The sequence below is a fragment of the Elaeis guineensis genome, chromosome 7 (assembly GCF_000442705.2).
Source record: "Elaeis guineensis isolate ETL-2024a chromosome 7, EG11, whole genome shotgun sequence".
In the NCBI taxonomy this organism is placed as follows: domain Eukaryota; kingdom Viridiplantae; phylum Streptophyta; class Magnoliopsida; order Arecales; family Arecaceae; genus Elaeis; species Elaeis guineensis.
This window is the reverse complement of record NC_025999.2, coordinates 60,385,952-60,403,805: the sequence shown is the minus strand read 5'-3', so window position 1 is coordinate 60,403,805 and position 17,854 is coordinate 60,385,952. Positions and strand designations below refer to the sequence as shown.

The 17,854-nt window shown below is 35.2% G+C and overlaps 1 non-coding gene across 1 annotated transcript; it reads left to right on the top strand.

Moving 5' to 3' along the window:
- Positions 1 to 5,145: 5,145 nt before the first annotated feature.
- On the top strand, positions 5,146 to 5,251 carry LOC114914405 (small nucleolar RNA R71). Its single transcript, XR_003801453.1, has one exon. It is a non-coding gene; the product is annotated as a small nucleolar RNA R71 (small nucleolar RNA).
- Positions 5,252 to 17,854: the final 12,603 nt, after the last annotated feature.

The window sequence follows — 17,854 nt, the reverse complement described above, 5'->3', positions numbered from 1 at the left end:
CAGTTGAGTTGTTTTAATCTTAAATTGAAGATGAATAGAAGTTAATTAATTAGAAGACTACTAAATAAGTGAGCAAGAAAATAAATAACTTAATTAAAGATTAACTTTAAATATAAGAGAAGTTCTTAGGATCTCAACTATTTTTTTGTTCGACAATTAGTACCCTTCTTAACATGCCTTTGCTTTGATATCAAAACAATAAAGATATAGCCTATCTTAGGGAGCACGGTCTATACCCATTGGATTATGATCTATCTTTTAAAGTTATAGGCTAGTCTAAATTATCTAGATGCAAAAGAGAGATCTTTACCTAAAGATAATCTATCCTAAGAATATGAACTGTATCCATAGATCATAGCTCATTCGAAGGGTAATAGATCATTCTAGATTAAAAACTTATGCAAAGAAAAAAAAGATATAAAAATATAAATAAATAAAATCAATCTTCATTATATATTAAAGAGAAATATATAAAATCTCATAATAAAATACACTGTCAAAATAAAATTATAGAGATCTCCTGAGATGTGGTTGTCTAGCCGGCCATCGGGAGATTCTTCACCACCATCTCCATTTTGGACTATGGAGATTTTTTTTCTCAGAGTTGGAGAAGATCTTTAGCAAAAAAAGAAAGAGATTTGATAGAGAATAGATTGAGAAAAGTGGGTTTAGAAAAGGTTGGAAGGTGGAAGAGAGTTGCTGAAACTTTTAGGCTGTAGTCTATAAGGTTGGAAAGAGAGAAAGATTTGGAGAACTTTTTGAAGGGTTTTGGATATAATATTTTTATAATTTGTAGAGAACTGATGGAGGTTTAGGATGGTATAATTTGAGGGAAAAAGGTTATACCTATGGCTGGCTAAAAATCTAGAAAGACAAGGTTGGCACGAAGAAGGGCTATGGCATGGAACCTAAGGCCATGGAGATTTGGATGTGGGGAAGGCATATTGGCATGGAGAAGGCTGATTGATCCTTAAAGGAGGCCTTGAGGTCTTATTTATAAAGTGGGGAGTGGTCTTTTAGGATTTGGAGATGTGAGTTAAGAAAGAAAAGAGTAGTTGCGCATGAGAGAGAGGCTTGGACGACACTAGGGTTTTGTGCATGACAAAAAAGGAATGTAGGCTTTTTTTATTTTGGCATGTAATAAAAGGAAAAGAGGAGGCAAGGTTTGTATACAAAAGAAAGAAAAAGGAAGCGTGGGATATGGGGCGCACCTAAGAAGTTTCATCGTGAGTTGAATAAGGGGTGACAATTAGGGTTTCATGAAAAGAGAGGGGAGCATGAATAAAAAGTCTTAGATCAAGCATCTTACTTCTCTTCTATTGATCAATAAGTCATGTTCATACTTGATCTTCATGAAAAGTGATCTTTTAATCTGAGTCCTTGATATTTAAGTCGCGTTCATCCTAAAATGGGAGCTGGTTGCCTAATTCACTCGAATATGATTTGATTTGAGTCAATTTGAATCGTATGAATTCAAACTCTAAATTACTTATAAAAAAACTAAAGAGCATCAAATTTTAATAAATAAAGAATAATTAAATAGAATTATATATTTTTAGTGATTTAATTCAAGTATTCATCACATCTCCCAACTTGAACTTTACTTGTCCTCTAGTAAAATAGAAAAATTAGCAACAGGTACCGACTCGATCTTGAATTAAAAGTTAGGTTAGACATCCCTAAAGATAGCTGATATTCAGTCAGACTATTGAAGAGGTACTTCATCAGATTACTAATTTGACCCAATTAGTGGTTAAGTATTAGTCTTAAAAATTATTGGAGATCTTCTTTCACCAACTCCCCACTTTACTATTTAAATCTTCTAACCTGATGTGAACTGGATATATTGTCTTCTTGTAACTTAGTCTTCTTATTATCCATTATTATTTTTAAAATATTTATATGTATAGTCAGTGTAATGTCCTAACCCTTTAAGTTTTTTAATTGACTCTTGTAGCAAGCTTTAGGCCAATGACTCCCAAACTGGTTGACTTTAGGACATTAGATATAGAACACCCTTCAGCTTTACTGACTCAAGTTAAAAAGGCTATGAGTTAAGATTGACTCTACAAGAGATTTTTTCATATTCTCATCTTTTGACGTGAACAATAATACTTACATAAGTGAAGTGGTCCGGTTACTCAATGAGAAATGCTAAAAATCTATTTTATTAAGGTGGATTTTTTTTGCAAATACTAAAGAAAACTTTTGCATGCCTCGATCTTTCTACCCAACCTGCATGAAGCAGATTCTTTATTGAGATAGGTAAGAAGAAGATTTTAGAATCACTCCATAATTTGGTCTGGTCTAATCCTACTATTCATTAGATTTTTTTAATAATTTATCCCTCGGTATCTCTAAAATTATCTAAACTATGAATCAATCATTGATTAGGATGCCTAATTAACTTCCAATCAAGGCAAAATTTGGATATATAAAGCTAATTATTTCTGATCATACTTGAGGACTCACTTAAACTACTATTAGTTATTCTCTTCTCCTAACTTAATTTTTATTGTCCCCAATGGAAGAAGAGAAAAACTTAAAAAAAAATACAAAAGGAGGGATACCATCTGATTTGCTATTGTTTGTAGGGTTTTTTCATATTTTCCATGAGCCCTCGTCAGATGTTGATGTTGCTCTCCCCCCAATTTAGCTAGTCATCCTTATTAGATTTTTATAGAATAAAAGTTGGGTAATTGAAAAATAAAATATTGGATTGCCTCCCAATAAGTGATAAGTTTAAGGTCTTCAATCAGACCAAGTCAAGGTTCACGGTGATTTATAGACCAGCTCCACCCAATAGATGGGCTTAGTCAATACAGTATGGCTATGCTTACCAAGATATGATTGTGCACATTGGCCGTTTGCCTATGGAGGGTGATAAGAAGAAAGTATGAAAGTTGACCACTTCACCGAGACACACCATTCAGCTCCTTGCCATGTTGGATTTTGGTCAGGCCATTTCACCACCTCGCAATCATCTATGTCCCACATAATCGGATTCAAGTTTCTTGAAATTTCTTCATGTGCGTTAGTTTTCCCATAAACCTGTTGTATGTGGATAAAGGGGTCAATGTTGCTTAGTTCAATAACGGCCCATTCCATAACCCCTATATGGTCACTTGAAAGCTGCACTTCCTGGTCAGGGGTTAGATCAAATACAATGTAATCTATTGTTACAATGGTCCCTGGGAAGGTGTCATTGGATCCTAAAAGTGGCTCTAGTTCTAATGCTGATGATAGGGAAGAAGTTAAGGGAGTATTGGAGAGGTCAGGTAATATCTCATATTTCTCAATCCATGGTGGGGTGACAAAGAATAGGACGTATCGATCAAATTGTTCACCTCATTGATGTATCCATCGATATCAAAAGCATTCACATTAAAATGGGCCAGACATTCTTGTAAAGGGTATGAGTCGAGCAAGGTAGGGATTTTATCCTCTACAATTTTCTCTAGCAAATTTATCTCACCATAGTCAAAAGTGGGTGGTCCCTGTGCTACGTTAAAAATGTTCAACCTCAACTTCTTATTTTCGAAAGACACATTCATAACCTTGATCCTACAGTTTATACAAGCATTGGCAGTCACTAGGAAGAGTCTACCTAGGATGATACATATTTGGCTAGGATTGCTACTTGATTCCATATCTAGCACCAAAAATTCATAAAAAAATAAAATTCATCCACTTTCACTAACACATCTTCCAACATTTCATGGGGTACCTTAACTGATCGATTTACTAATTGTAGGGTTACCATTGTGGGTTTCAATTCTCTAAATACAAATAGGTCATACACAGAGCTCGGGAGAAGATTAACTTACACCCAAATCTAACAATGCTTTCTCAATGTGTAGGTTTCCTATGACACAAGAGATGATAGGGATACTTGGATCTTTAAGTTAGGAGGGGTAGCATGTTGGAAGACTGAACTAGCCTATTCAGTAAGGTAAACTTTTTTTGAGATTTGTGTTCTAGATTTTTATTTTTGTGTGCACAAATCTTTCAAAAACTTAGCATAGGTCGGGACCTATTTTATTGCATCAAGAAGGAGGAGATTGATTTGAACTTATTTAAATAGTTCTAACATTTCATCTAGTTTACCCTTTTTGTTAAATGGCATAGGGGATTGTAATGCACTTGGGAATGGAGCTTTGGATAATTGAGGTGATGCTAAAGATATTGGTTCATCCCTTGCCCTAAGTCCTCCTTCTCTTTGGTTGGTTCAAACTCATTCAACTTTTCATTGGTTTTGGTCTTTTCAATTTCACTTGGTTGTTCGATGACCTCACCATTCCTAAGGGTCATAATAGATTTGGCTTGTTCGAGAAAAGTCTCATTGGTATTATCATGTTCAGCCTTATAGCGATCTCTAGGATTAGTCTGGGGTTGATTGGGTAATTTATCTTCCTCCCTCCTATCCAACGCTGTAGCTAATTGTCCTATCTAGACTTCTAGCTTTGCAATTGACTGTGTATGAGAGTATAAAATCTTTAGTTCTTATAGAATCTTTTCACAAATAGCAGCGTTTGAAGAAGATTGAGAGTTTTATCCTTGTTGTCGGCATGGAACCGATTTATAAGCTCCCTTAGTGTAGTTGGGTTTGGGTATTAGGGGCCTTATAGCAGATTGTTGGGCCCAAAAAAAATTAGGATGGTTTCTCCAACCCGAACTGTAGGTGTTGGAGAAAGAGTTGTATCCTGATCTAAAATTGTTCTGAGTTTGTGCTTGATTGACTTGTTTATGTATAAACTCAAAAAATTGATGTGCAGTAGGACAATCATAAATATAATGAGCAAGACTCAAACATATTGAGCAGACATCTATCGCAGATGTGGGTGGAGTGCTGGTGGGTATTACTTGTAGTATTTGGTTCATCATTTGACATAATTCATCCATTCAACTATGGATATCCATTGAACTACCAATCTCATAAATTCCATCCCGTTTAGGTCTAGACATGGGAGGGTCTCTCCTGCAGCAAACATGTGGTGCAATGAGTTTTTACTTAGGATTTCAAACAGCTGCTAGGCTTCATGCTCATTTTTCAACATGAAGATTCCACCACAAGATGCGTCAACCATCTGTCGGTGCTTCTCTGACAAGCCATCATAGAAGCACTAGATCAATTGCCATTTGGGTACAGCATGGTGGGGGCATTTTCTAATCAGTTCCTTTAATCTCTTCTAAGTCTCATGAAACATCTCTCCATCCAACTGAAAAAAATTAATTATGGCCTTTCTGATTTGATTAGTTTTTTCTATCTAAAAATATTTTTTAAAAAATTTCCTTTGCAGTTGATCCCAGGTTGAAATTGTAATTGTGTCCAAGGAGTTCAGCCAATATTTGACTTTGTCCTTTAATGAGAAAGAAAATAATTTCAACCGAAGAGCATCATCAGAGAAATTTTGAATTCTAATCGTTGAACAAATTTTCAAGAATTCATTGAGATGTCTGTATGGGTCCTTATTAGCAAGTCCATAAAATGATGGAAGCATTTGGATGACAATTGATTTGATTTCATATTGAACTACCTCAATTGGAAGCACCTGAATGCAAGGAGAGTAGGTATATATGAAAGAAGTAAAGTACTCCAACTGCCTAGGTGGATCAGTCTTCTGGATTTGGTCTATGTTCCTGGGTCTATTGGTTCTAAGGGTTCTTTCAATTTCAAGATCTAACAGTTGAATCTGGGGTTGAAATGAGCAACGTCTAAGCATAAACCCTACAATTTATACCTTAGAGCAAACACAAGCAATTTCAATTTTTTTATTTTTTTTGGATTTTTAGGCATAAATAAAAGAAGAGGACGAAAGAAATTCTAAAGATAAGAGCCTATTGAGTCCTAAATCTAAGAAGTAGATGTGAAAAATTTAAGTTAGATTAGATATTTTCAGTCAGCAATCAAGTGTGTCAATCAATCCTAGCTATGGATTGTCCTAGATCTAGATAGCTTCTAACTATCAAAATTATCTTCGAGCACTCCAAGTAGCAGACTAGCCACTCAATTGGTTGATAAGTTTAAGATTGGTGGAGATCCCCCCATTACTTTTCTTAGACACCAATTGAGTTGGCCAGATAAGTGAATGGAATCAATTAATGAACCATCTTCCTTCGAAATGTAATCCCTGAACCACTTTCTAGATACTAGTTAAACTGACTAACCCTAATCCAGTCCAACTCTTAAGGATCTTTGTCCTATTGAGCTCGAGACTCCTTAGAGGCCAATATCTAATTGATTTTAGAATAAAAGCTTGGGTTAATACAAATACAGGATGATAATTTGTGGGTCAAAGAAGGGTGATGAAATCTCCATCTTATGTTGATTAGGATTTTGCCCTTAAGATATTTTATGAAATTATGTGATGCAAAAAAAGAAAATATATCCAAATTTGGTGATTAATCAAGATTAAATTAATTTATTTCTCTTTTTAAGTTTGGTGATTAAGTATCTAATTTCTTAAATAGATTATAAGATGCCAGTGTAAAGATTTGGTTGATTTTATAAAAATATAAGTTTGAGTAAGTAAACTAGGAAAGTTAGAAAACAAATAAAATGTAGAAAGCAAATATAGCAAATATATTTTTTTTGAATTTTTTTTATAGATCAAGAGAATAAAAGGCAAGCAAAAAAATAAAATAATTAAAATAAAGATAAAAATAAGTAAAGCAGTTAACTAAGAAAGCAATAAATTAAAGAAAGTAGTAAATAGACTTTTTTTAAGGATTTTTATAATTCAAAGTAACTAAAATATGATCTCTGGTAATAGCACCAAAATTTGATCACTATTGTAGATATCAAAAATAAATCACTAACTCAAAACTATATACATAGTAGTGAGTCAGATTTGTATCCACAAGGATCGCGTTGTTACGGTTGAGTTATTTTAATCTTAAATTAAAGATGAATAGAAGTAGATTAATTAGAAGACTACTAAATGAGCGAGCAAGAAAATAAATAATTTAATTAAAGATTAACTTCAAATATGAGAGAAGTTCTCAGGATCTCAATTATTTTTTTGTTCGATAGTTGGTACCCCTCTTAACATGACTTTGTTTTGATATCTAAATAATAAAGATATAGCCTATCTTAGAGAGTATAATCCATATCCATTAGATCATGATCTGTCTCTTAAAGTTATAGATTAGTCTAAATTATCTAGATGCAAAAGAGAGATCTTTACCTAAAAATAATCTATCCCAAGAATATGAACTGTATCCGTAGATCACAGCTCATCCCAAGGATAATAGATTATTCTAGATTAAAGACTTATGCAAAGAAAATAAAGACACAAAAATATAAGTAAATAAAATTAATTTTCATTGCATATTAAAGAGGAATACATAAAATCTCATAATAAAATGCATTGTCAAAATAAAATTACAGAGATCTCCTGAGCGGTGGTTGTCTAGTCGGCCATCAAAAGATTCTTCACCATGATCTGCATCCTGGACTCTAGAGATTCTTTTTCTCAGATTTAGAGAAGACCTTCAACAGGAGATTTGGTGGAGAATAGGTTGAGGGAAGTGGGTTTGGAAGAAATTGGAAGGTGAAAGAGGATTGCTGAAAGTTTTAGACTATAGTCTGCAGGACTAGAAAGAGAGAAATATTTGGAGGACTTTTTGGAGGCTTTTGAATGTGAAATTTTTATGGTTTGTAGAGAACTGATGGAAGTTTGGCATGGCAGGGTTTGAAGAAAAAAGGTTGTACCTATGGTTGGTTAAAAATCTGAGAAGATAGGGTTGGTGTGAAGAAGGGCTGTGGCATGGAATCTAAGGCTATGGAGATTTGGACGTGGAAAATGCTTATTGGTATAAAGAAGGCTGATCAATCCTTAAAGAAGGCCTTGAGGTCTTATTTATAGAGTGGGGAGTGGTCTTTTAGAGTTTGAAGATGTGAGTTAAGAAAGAAAAGAGTGGTGGCGCATGAGAGAGAGGCTTGGACGGCACCAAGATTTTGTGCATGAGAGAAAAGGAGCGCAGGCTTTTTTTGTTTTGGTGTATAATAAAAGGAAGAGAGGGGGCATGGTTTGTGTCACAAAGAAAGGAGAAGGAAGCATGGGATATGGGGCACATCTAAAAAGTTTCACCGTGAGATGAATAGGAGGCAAAAATTAGGGTTTCATGAAATGAGAGGTGGGAGCATGAATAAGGATCCTTAGACCAAGCATCTTACTTCTCCTCCATTGATCAATAAGTCGTGTTCACATTTGATCTTTATGAAGAGTAATTTTTTAATCTGAACCCTTGATATTTAAGTTGTATTCATATTAGAATGAAAGCTGGTTGTCTAATTCACTCCAATCTGATCTGATTTGAGTCCAATTTTGAATCGTATGAATTCAAACTCCTAATTACTTGTAAAATAGATTAAAGAGCATCAAATTTTAATAAATAAAAAATAATTAAATAGAATTATGTATCTCTAATGACTTAATTCAAGTGTTCATCAACCACCACCACGCAAGTAGCTTCAATGTAGTTTTGAAGATAGACTAGTTGCTTAGGTTTTGGAGAAATTTATGAGAATTGTGAATGGAAGCGTGATGGTTTTGTGCATGTATTTTTAAAATTTTATAGTAAAATATATATAGATTAAATAATTTAATATATAATATATTCATAGATCAAATCTAAAACTACCATACAGGATCCATGACATAAACTAATATGCATGTATGTAAATCTGAAATCTAAAATTTAGCAAGTATAGATCATATCTATATATAATTAGATCATATCTAAATTATATTTAGATCATATCTAAATATGAATTAATTTTAAAACTTTATACCTAAGTATGGGTAGTAGATCACCGCATCTAAAATCTATAGTAATTGATTCTTCATGAAGCTCGACAGCCGCACACGTGTCCGACCTCTATAAGTATCCACACGAAGCCCATGTGCTGATCGATCTTCTCGAAAGTGCTAGGTCACGAAGACACCATATTTTGGCTGATCTAAGAAGAACATGAAGAAGATAAAGAATAAGAAGATCCTCTCCTTTTCTTTCTAGATCCACGCATCAGATCTCTATGATAGATATCAAAAGAAGAACCCTTTCTTCTTAATTCTCCCACACACAAGAGAGAACCTTTCTCTCTTCTTTTTACACTTTTAAGAAGAATTTTTTTTTCTAATTTTTTATGATAAAAATTAGATCTAATCTGATTTCTCATGCTAAAAATTATATAAAATCTTAATCTCTAGAAGAACCCAAAAGAGAGACCCAAGAGAAGAATCGTTCTTCTCTCTTCTTCTCCCTTTTTCTCTTTGATCTAGAACTTTAGGAAGCCCCAAACACCCAACCAAATTTTTTTAGTATTTCTTCTATAAATCTTTATGTTAAAAATTAGATCCAATCTAATTTTCATCCTAAAAAAAAATTAAAAAAAAATCTATGAGAAGAACTCCTTCTTCTCCAAGGCTGCGCACAAGAAAGAATATCCTTCTTCTTCCTTCTCTTTCTTTCGTTGGGAAGAATTTTTTTTCTCTAATTTTCTACTGTAAAATCAGAAAGAGAGCCTCTCTTTGATGTCTAAGAACCAGCAACAAAAGTCTCACAAAATTCCTTCAAAAGGTGTTGGGAAGGAAGCCTAGACGCATGAGATATGGGGCGAAGTTAAACACCCCTCCTTTCTTTTTGGCAACCAAAAGAGGAGGAGATGCACCTTCTTTTTCATGGAAGAGAGGGGAGGACGTGGCTCCTTTGGTGGAGCATGGGATTTTACATGGCGAAGAGGTGTGGGGCGTGAGAGATCTTAAATAGATAGGTGGAGGGAGTTGGTTCAGTCCTATTCCAAATAGGACACATGAATCTTGATCCAACTCTAACTAATTCTTAGATCCAATCCTAACTAATTTAAAAATTAGTTATAACAAACTAATTAATTAGGTTCTAGATCAATTATGAAACCAATTAGACCCCAATCCAATTAGAGAATTAGTTAGATTAAAATCACATTGATCTAGAGATTGATTCTTAATGGATATCAGGGAAGTTATTGATCAATAGGGCTTGATCCAATCAAACCTATTATCTAATAGGGTTTGATCCAATCAAAGCTTATATCAAACTAAATTGAATCTTATTTAACTTAAAATTTGATTTGCATCCCTAAGATCAATTAGAAAACAAGTCCTGTTATCCAATAGGGCTGCATCCAATCAATCCAAAGCAAACCTAATTGAATCTAATTCAATTAGATCTGATCCAATCTCCATTGCTCAATCAAATTGAGCCAATAACAATCAAATTGTTAATTAATTATTTTTTTAATTTATCAACTATTAGTAAATAATTTATTACAACCTTTATAAAGGATTAATCATCAATCATATTGATAATTAAACTCTTCAATGATTTATAATCGTTGATCAGCCATTTCATCAAACAGTACTTCTATGTGTGTGACCCCATAGGTTCGAACCTAAGATGATAGCACAAGAATACTTCTTGTACTAATCGATGTTACTATCTAGTAATAATTTTCGATATCTGGATAGGCCGAATGTATGCTCAGCAACACTCTAAAACTCATGTGGATATGTTATCGTATAATTCATCCCTTTGACACTCGATGCTCAAAGACGACTTTGGGTTAAACTGTCAATCCAAGATTAGTGGTCCACATTGTGTCTCAACCTCAAAAATCCTGTGACTCCTCACTAGGACTACTTTGATCAAAGTTTTGCTAAATTGAAACACAGTGATGCATAATCTTCAATTTTACTTGAAGTGGTCAATCTCATTTTGACTCACACTCAGACTTTACAAGTACTTGACTGTAACTAAAAACCTTCCATCATCGAATTAAAAATTTTGGTAGTCCGGCATCAAAGCGTAGTGAGTTGCTTGCAAGTCATCGAGGCAGCCTCAGGTCAAAGAGACACATATATCCATATCCCATCAGAACAACCCTTGACAGCAGAGTGCTCCGAAAGTGGTCACCCTTGGTGAAATGTACTCCTACAAATCACTCATATGCCATACCCGTGTCATCATACACCTTGATTAAAAGGACAACCAACTAATATGGCATACAACGACCTACACTTGATACAATTATCATCCTTATAATAATTGTATCATTTGGTCATGAGCAAGATTTAAAAATCATATTATAAATCCTCCTTTATCATTTTGGAAGTAGCTCTAAGAACTTCATCATAATATATGAGTTCTATTTAAAAAAATATATTTTTTATGATGAATATTGTCAGATAATATTTATCATTTTATAATTCACATACATACATAGAGCACAATCATCTATAATCTAAATGATTGACTTTAGGACACAATTCTCAATAACTCCCACTTGGACTAAAGCCAATCAGATTGGTATCAAATACCCATCTTTCATTTGTGATTATCGAACTTTTTAGATCTGATTGCTTTAGTCAATGGATCGGTCAAGTTCTCCTTTCGGTCGATCTTCTTAAGGTTGACCTTATTTTGATTTTATCGAACAAGGTGATTGCAATATAGAAAATATTTGATTCTCAAATGGAACATCAGTTCTTCAGCTTGAGCTATGGCTCTAGTACTGCTGTCAATACAGAAAGGCTGGACCATCAACGGAGGGTGCCTCTCCAAGCTCGCCAATGAACTTTCATGACCAAATAATTTTTTTACCAGTATCAAATACCATAAAGAACTCCATATCGCAAATAAAATTGGATATTGAATACTGCATGGAACCTTTCCAGCATGTCGCTCCTCTTTTTAGGATAAAAACATAATCTAGCATAACTTTATCATTTCGATCTGACTAAAAATTGAAATCAATGTTCTACAGATTTTAAATTAGATTTTTCATAAATGAACTATTGATCCTTAGTATTTTATAAATACTTATGGATGGTTCTCATAACCTTCCAAACCTTTATGGAGAACAAAGATGAAAATCAAGCTTTTATTCTCTGTAATGTAGGGATGTCATTCTCGATTAAAAAAATTTCATCCAAACAACATAAAGAATACTTTTACAGAACTATTAGCCCATTTGTACATATAAGATTCTGCTTCATTCTTAATGAAGCCATACATTCAAAATGTATATTCCAACTCTGAGAAGTTTAATTCAATCTGAATGGACTTGAGGATTGCCACAAGAAAAATATGTCATCATAGAGGTATGATTGGTTCTCTATTATATTTAACTGCTAGTAGACCTGATATCATGTTTAGTGTTTGCCTGTGTGCTCGATTTCAATCAAATCTAAAAAAATCACACTTGAATACTGTTAAAAGAATCCTTAGATATTTAAATGGTACACAAACTCTAGGATTATGGTATTCTAAGGACTCATTAATTGACTTAATAGGATATTCTGATGCCAATTTTGCTGGATGTAAATTAGATAGAAAAAGTACCAGTGGAACTTGCCAATTTCTTGGAATAAATCTAATCTCTTAGTTTAGTAAGAAACAAAATTCGATAGCACTGTCTACGGCTGAGACCGAATACATTGCAGCTGAAAGTTGTTATGCTCAAATTTTGTGGATTAAGCAACAACTCAAAGATTTTGGTATCAAACTTAATGAAACTCCTATAAGATGTGATAACACTAGTGCTATAAATCTCACTAAAAATCTAATTCAACATTCTAGGTCAAAACATATTGAAATCAGGCATCACTTCATAAGAGAACATGTCCAAAATAAAGACATAATTCTTGACTATGTTTGTACTGAAAAATAATTAGCTGATATCTTTACCAAGGCCTTAAGTGAAGATAGATTTTGTGAAATCAAGAGAGAACTAGGAATCCTTGATCCATCTGCTTAGGTGTCTCACTGATTCCAAGATATCAACACCAATTTTTTTTTTTTTGGCTTAATTCTCATCTCTTGAGCTCAATCATCCAAAATAATCATTCTCATAATCAATTTTTGGGTATACATCCTTCCCATAATATTTTAAATTTTTTCAAAATTGATTCATCATTTTTCTGAATTTCTCTGTGCCATGAGTCGACCCCCAGGGTCAACCCTAGGGTAAACTTGTAATTTTTAACCAAATCATTCGGGTGCTTCCTTTTGTTGAAAACCTCACTTGAGCTGACCCAACTCCTCATCTTCTTCCTTCCACCAAGCCAAAAGACCCCCTCTCTTCTTCCTCAAACCTAAGTTCTTCCCCAAAAACTCTTCTCCCACCATCTCTCACTCTCAAAATCGCCCTCTAAGAACCAAGCTCCTCCCTTTTCTTCTTCGTCATTTGGAGCAAGTAGAGCCTGCCCTAGATTCTACTCGTCTTCTCCAAATCAGCACTCCTCCTCTCTAAAATCCTTTCCCTTCCCCTAAAAACCTTCTATCTCTTCACACATTTGATCTCCTAAGATCCTTGCTAGCTCTGGTTGTGGAAATGGCTCCAAAAATGAAGCTTCCTCAAAGGAGAAAATCAGTCCGCGGGTTGGAAGAGGGTGTGCGTCGGAAAAGATAGGCAATCGAGACCTCGTCAGCTTCAATCCCTGCTCCGGCATCTGCTCCAGCTACATCTCGGTCTCCAATAAGCCTCAATAAGATACCCCTCTCCGATAGGAAGGTAGAGCCCGGCAAAAACATTGATTTCAGATTTTTTGAAAAGGAAGGGTTCTCTATCGGATCAAAAATCAAGGATCAAGGTTGGAAATTCTACTGCTCACTTAAAGAAAATACCTATGTGGATCTGGTTAGAAAATTTTATCTGAATTTGGGATATAGCAATGAAACAGTAAAATCCACTGTAAAGGGTATATAAATTAGTCTTGATCCTATACTTTTGGGAGAAATTCTTCATTTACCCTGTGAGGGATACACAAACATGAAACTCCCAGTTAAAGAGGAGGGAATTAATGTGATTCTAGGAAGAACCTTCTCAGGAAGTCTAAACAAATTAGAGGCCAAGATCCTTTCCATTGAGATGAGGATATTACATCAAATGGTGACTAAGTTATTTTTTTCTAGAAGTGGTAGACATGATCTCCTCTCAGGCCGAGACATCTGCATTATGTATCATGTTGTTACTCAAACCCCCCTGAACCTCCCAGCATTAATGATTGAAGCTATGAGAGAGACCTTGAATAGGTCCAAGGCACATTTGCCTTTCGATATGGCCCTCACTTTAGTATTCAGGAGGTTTGGAGTTAGCTTTGAGAGGGAGACAGTAGCTAGGCTTTCTCACTCTGACACTATCAACCATCATACTCTGCACCGCATGGGATTTTTCAAGACTGATGGTGGTTGGTCAAAGGGTGTGGAAGAGAGAGCTGAGGGCAGAACAGAGGAGGAAGGTCCTTCATCACCTCTCCATGATCACAGGGCTGTATCTCCAGACATTCAGTTTATTTCTGACCTTGAGGCTGGGCCGCCAGAGTCTATGAGGAGGCACACCTCAGTCCAGCAGCTGGACAGCAGAGCTCATCCCTCAGAGATCAGATTGGCTGATGACCAGATAGAGATGATATCTCAGCGCGTAGCTTCTATACTATCTTGTCAGATGGGTACTTCAGCTTCTGCTCAAGGATCGACATTTCATGATATATCTGATCAGGCACTGATCCCCCACATCTCCACTGTGTTCCAGATGATTTCTGATCAGTCAGTTCGCATCGAGCAGCTTGAGGGTTGTGTGGTGAGACTGACTGCCAGAGTATTCGACTTGCAGAGGTAAGTACTAGCTCTTGCCCACCCATAGCCACATGAGGATATCACTGAGGTCTCAGACCTATCTGCGGAGGCAGCCAGACTGCGAGGAGTCTTGGAGAGTGGGTTTAATTTTCTGAGGAGAGAGATCAGAGGCTCTAGTGAGCATGCTTCCACTCAATTCACTGCACTGCTACAATCTGTTTTAGGGGCTTTAAACCTTCTGGATACCATCAGACTATCACCTGTAGCACAGTCCTTTGCTTCTTAGCTTTCAGGATCCTCTTATCCCTCCACTCGTGCTGGTTCTTCTACCCGTGGCAAAGGCAGACGCGGTCGAGGTCGAACTGGTCATGATCCTTCATCTCCTCACCCCATCTTCGATTCATCTGACTCTGATCCATCCAGTCATGATCTCTACTTGATCCAAAGTAGTCAGTCTTTTCTTTAGTTTTTGTTTAGGATATGTAATGCAATATTGACTGTTTGACTTTTGGATAGTTTCTATCCATGTCTTTTGTACTCTGAGTCAACAATTATGTATTAAAATATCTTTGTACTCAAAGATCTTTTGAATATATATATATCCTTTGTCTTTCAATGAATATCTCTGAATGTGATCAACTTGAAGATATTTTTAAATTCTGCAATACTTGAATAGTAATATCTTTTCAATGAATATATCTTTTACGAGTGCTATGTTGAGGGGGAGTAGAACAATAAGCAATATAGAAATAAGCAATTAAAGAAGAAAGCTTAAGAAGTAAAATTGATCCCATCAAAAGGAAGGAATAAAATAAAAATTTAATTATTAAAGGGAGAGTAGAGAATCTCAATTGATGCTGTCAAAAAGGGGGAGTAGGAAATCAAGATTAGAGAATCAAGATTGATGAGATTGAGCAAAGCAATAAGAGCAGTAAAGATCGATCATTAAGATCGAGATTGAGCAATAAGAGCAATACAGATTGAATTATAAGCAAATTAAGCAAATTTCAAATTTACAAGCAAAGTTCAAATTTTTAGCAAATTTTAAATCTGTCTTAAAACTGCTTATGATGCATTTCATTCCAATACATGGCTGTGATATTTAAGTGATGCATTGTTATAAATTTAAAATTCATGCTCATGCTTTATATATGCTTTTGATCAAGTGTTTTGTCATCATCAAAAAGGAAGAGATTGTTGCTCCTTGAATTGATTTTGATGATTACAAAGTATTTGAGGGGATTACTAATGATCTTGGCTTAGAAAAAGACTTATTGCATTTTAGGGGCAAATTCATAATTTCATCAATACCTGATTCAGAAGCCTCAAGAACAAGAACAAAAGACATGTAGTCTACTGGAGAAAATTTTAATATTTTTGAAAGTATATTTTGCAAGAAAACCAGATTTTTATTTTTGAGTCGACCCCATGAGTCGACTCATGGCTCAAAGGGCTGAATGGCACGCAAGATTTTTTGGCTGGCACAGTCTGTGAGTCGACCCCATGGGTTGACCTCCAGGCATGAGTCGACCCCATGAGTCGACCTCTGCTACTTTTAGGCCAAAATTATAGAACCATTATTTTTTGCTATTTTCCACAGAGGTCGACCCTATGAGTCGATCCATGAGCATGAGTCGACCCCTGTGACGAAAAGTTCCGCAACGGCTAGTTTTTCACCCATTTTATTTGCATTTAATGCTCATTTAATGTACTCTAACGGCTCTATTTCAGCCCAGATTGCTCTCCACCATTATTTGAAGATATATATAGGGACTTAAAGGAAGAAATCAAAGAAAGATAGAGAAAAAGAGAAGGGTTTTAAAGAGGATTTTAAGCTACATTTCAGCCCTAAGCAAGAGCCTACTCAAAGCATTCAAGAAGCTTTTAATTCAAGTTCACCAACTCCTCAAGTGCTCATTCAAGTCTCCAACCACCTTGAAGAAATCAGAATGAGCTTTCTTCTATTTAAGTAAAATATATTTAATGCTTCATTCACTCATTAAAGGAGCTTCTTTTGTATTTTCTGAGCTGTTAATTGTAATACTCCTTTTGAGTCATTATTTTTGTTTTGGAAGGGTTTCAAAATGTGGGAAGGTTGATCCGAACCTCGAATCAGATTGTATTGGGTTGGCTTATACCCGAAAAATAAGTAGACTAGCTTGGGATAGCTAGAGTCGGAGGTTTCAATGTGTGTATTAAAGTTGAATACAGTTTAGTGGATTGAAATTTTCAAGTAGGAGCTTGGGGTGTGGATGTAGGTGTAAGATTGGCACCGAACCACTATAAATCCTCTTATTTGTGTTGTGCCTAATTGCTCTTCTTTAGAACTTCTTTATTCTCTTGCATTCTTGTATTCAACCATTAGCCTTGAATCAATTACATTCTTCTTACTTATCTTGCTATTGTTAAATAATCTTCATAAATTGAAAGTTAAGTTTAAAATTTTTAGAAACCCATTTCACCCCCCCCCTCTTGGGTTGCATAGCTGGGCAACAAGTGGTATCAGAGTCCGGTGCTCTAGCCCTACTTTGATCTAACCAATCAAAGAGCTAAAGATCTATGGCAACTCAAGTTGGCACTTCTCTAGCCGAGGGGCAGTCCACTAACCGACCTTCACTTTTTAATGGGTCCAACTATACCTATTGAAAAGCTCAGATGAAAATCTTCATTCAAGCACTCGACTATGATATGTGGAGTATCGTAGTAAACGGCCCTCACACACCCACTAAAATTATTGATGGTGTGGAATCAGCCAAACTCGAAAAAGATTGGGATGAGGTTGATAAGAAAATGGCCCAACTAAATGCTAAAGCTATGAATATTTTGTATTGTGCTCTTGATGCAAATGAATTCAATCACATTTCAACTTGCATGTCTGCTAAAAAAATATGGGATAGATTAGAAGTAACTCATGAAGGAACCAATCAAGTGAAAAAATCCAAAATTAACATGCTAGTGCATAAATATGAACTTTTTAAAATGGAACATGATGAATCTATAACTGAAATATTTACCTATTTTACTGATATTATAAATGGTCTGAAAAGTCTTGGTAAGTCCTATTCTAACAGTGAGCTCGTAAGAAAGATTCTCAGGTCCTTACCAAGAACTTGAGAAGCCAAAGTGACCACCATCCAAGAAGCTAAAGATCTGAACATTCTACCCTTGGAAGAGCTTCTTGGATCACTGATGACACATGAGCTGAGCATGAAACAACATCAAGAGGAAGAAGTCT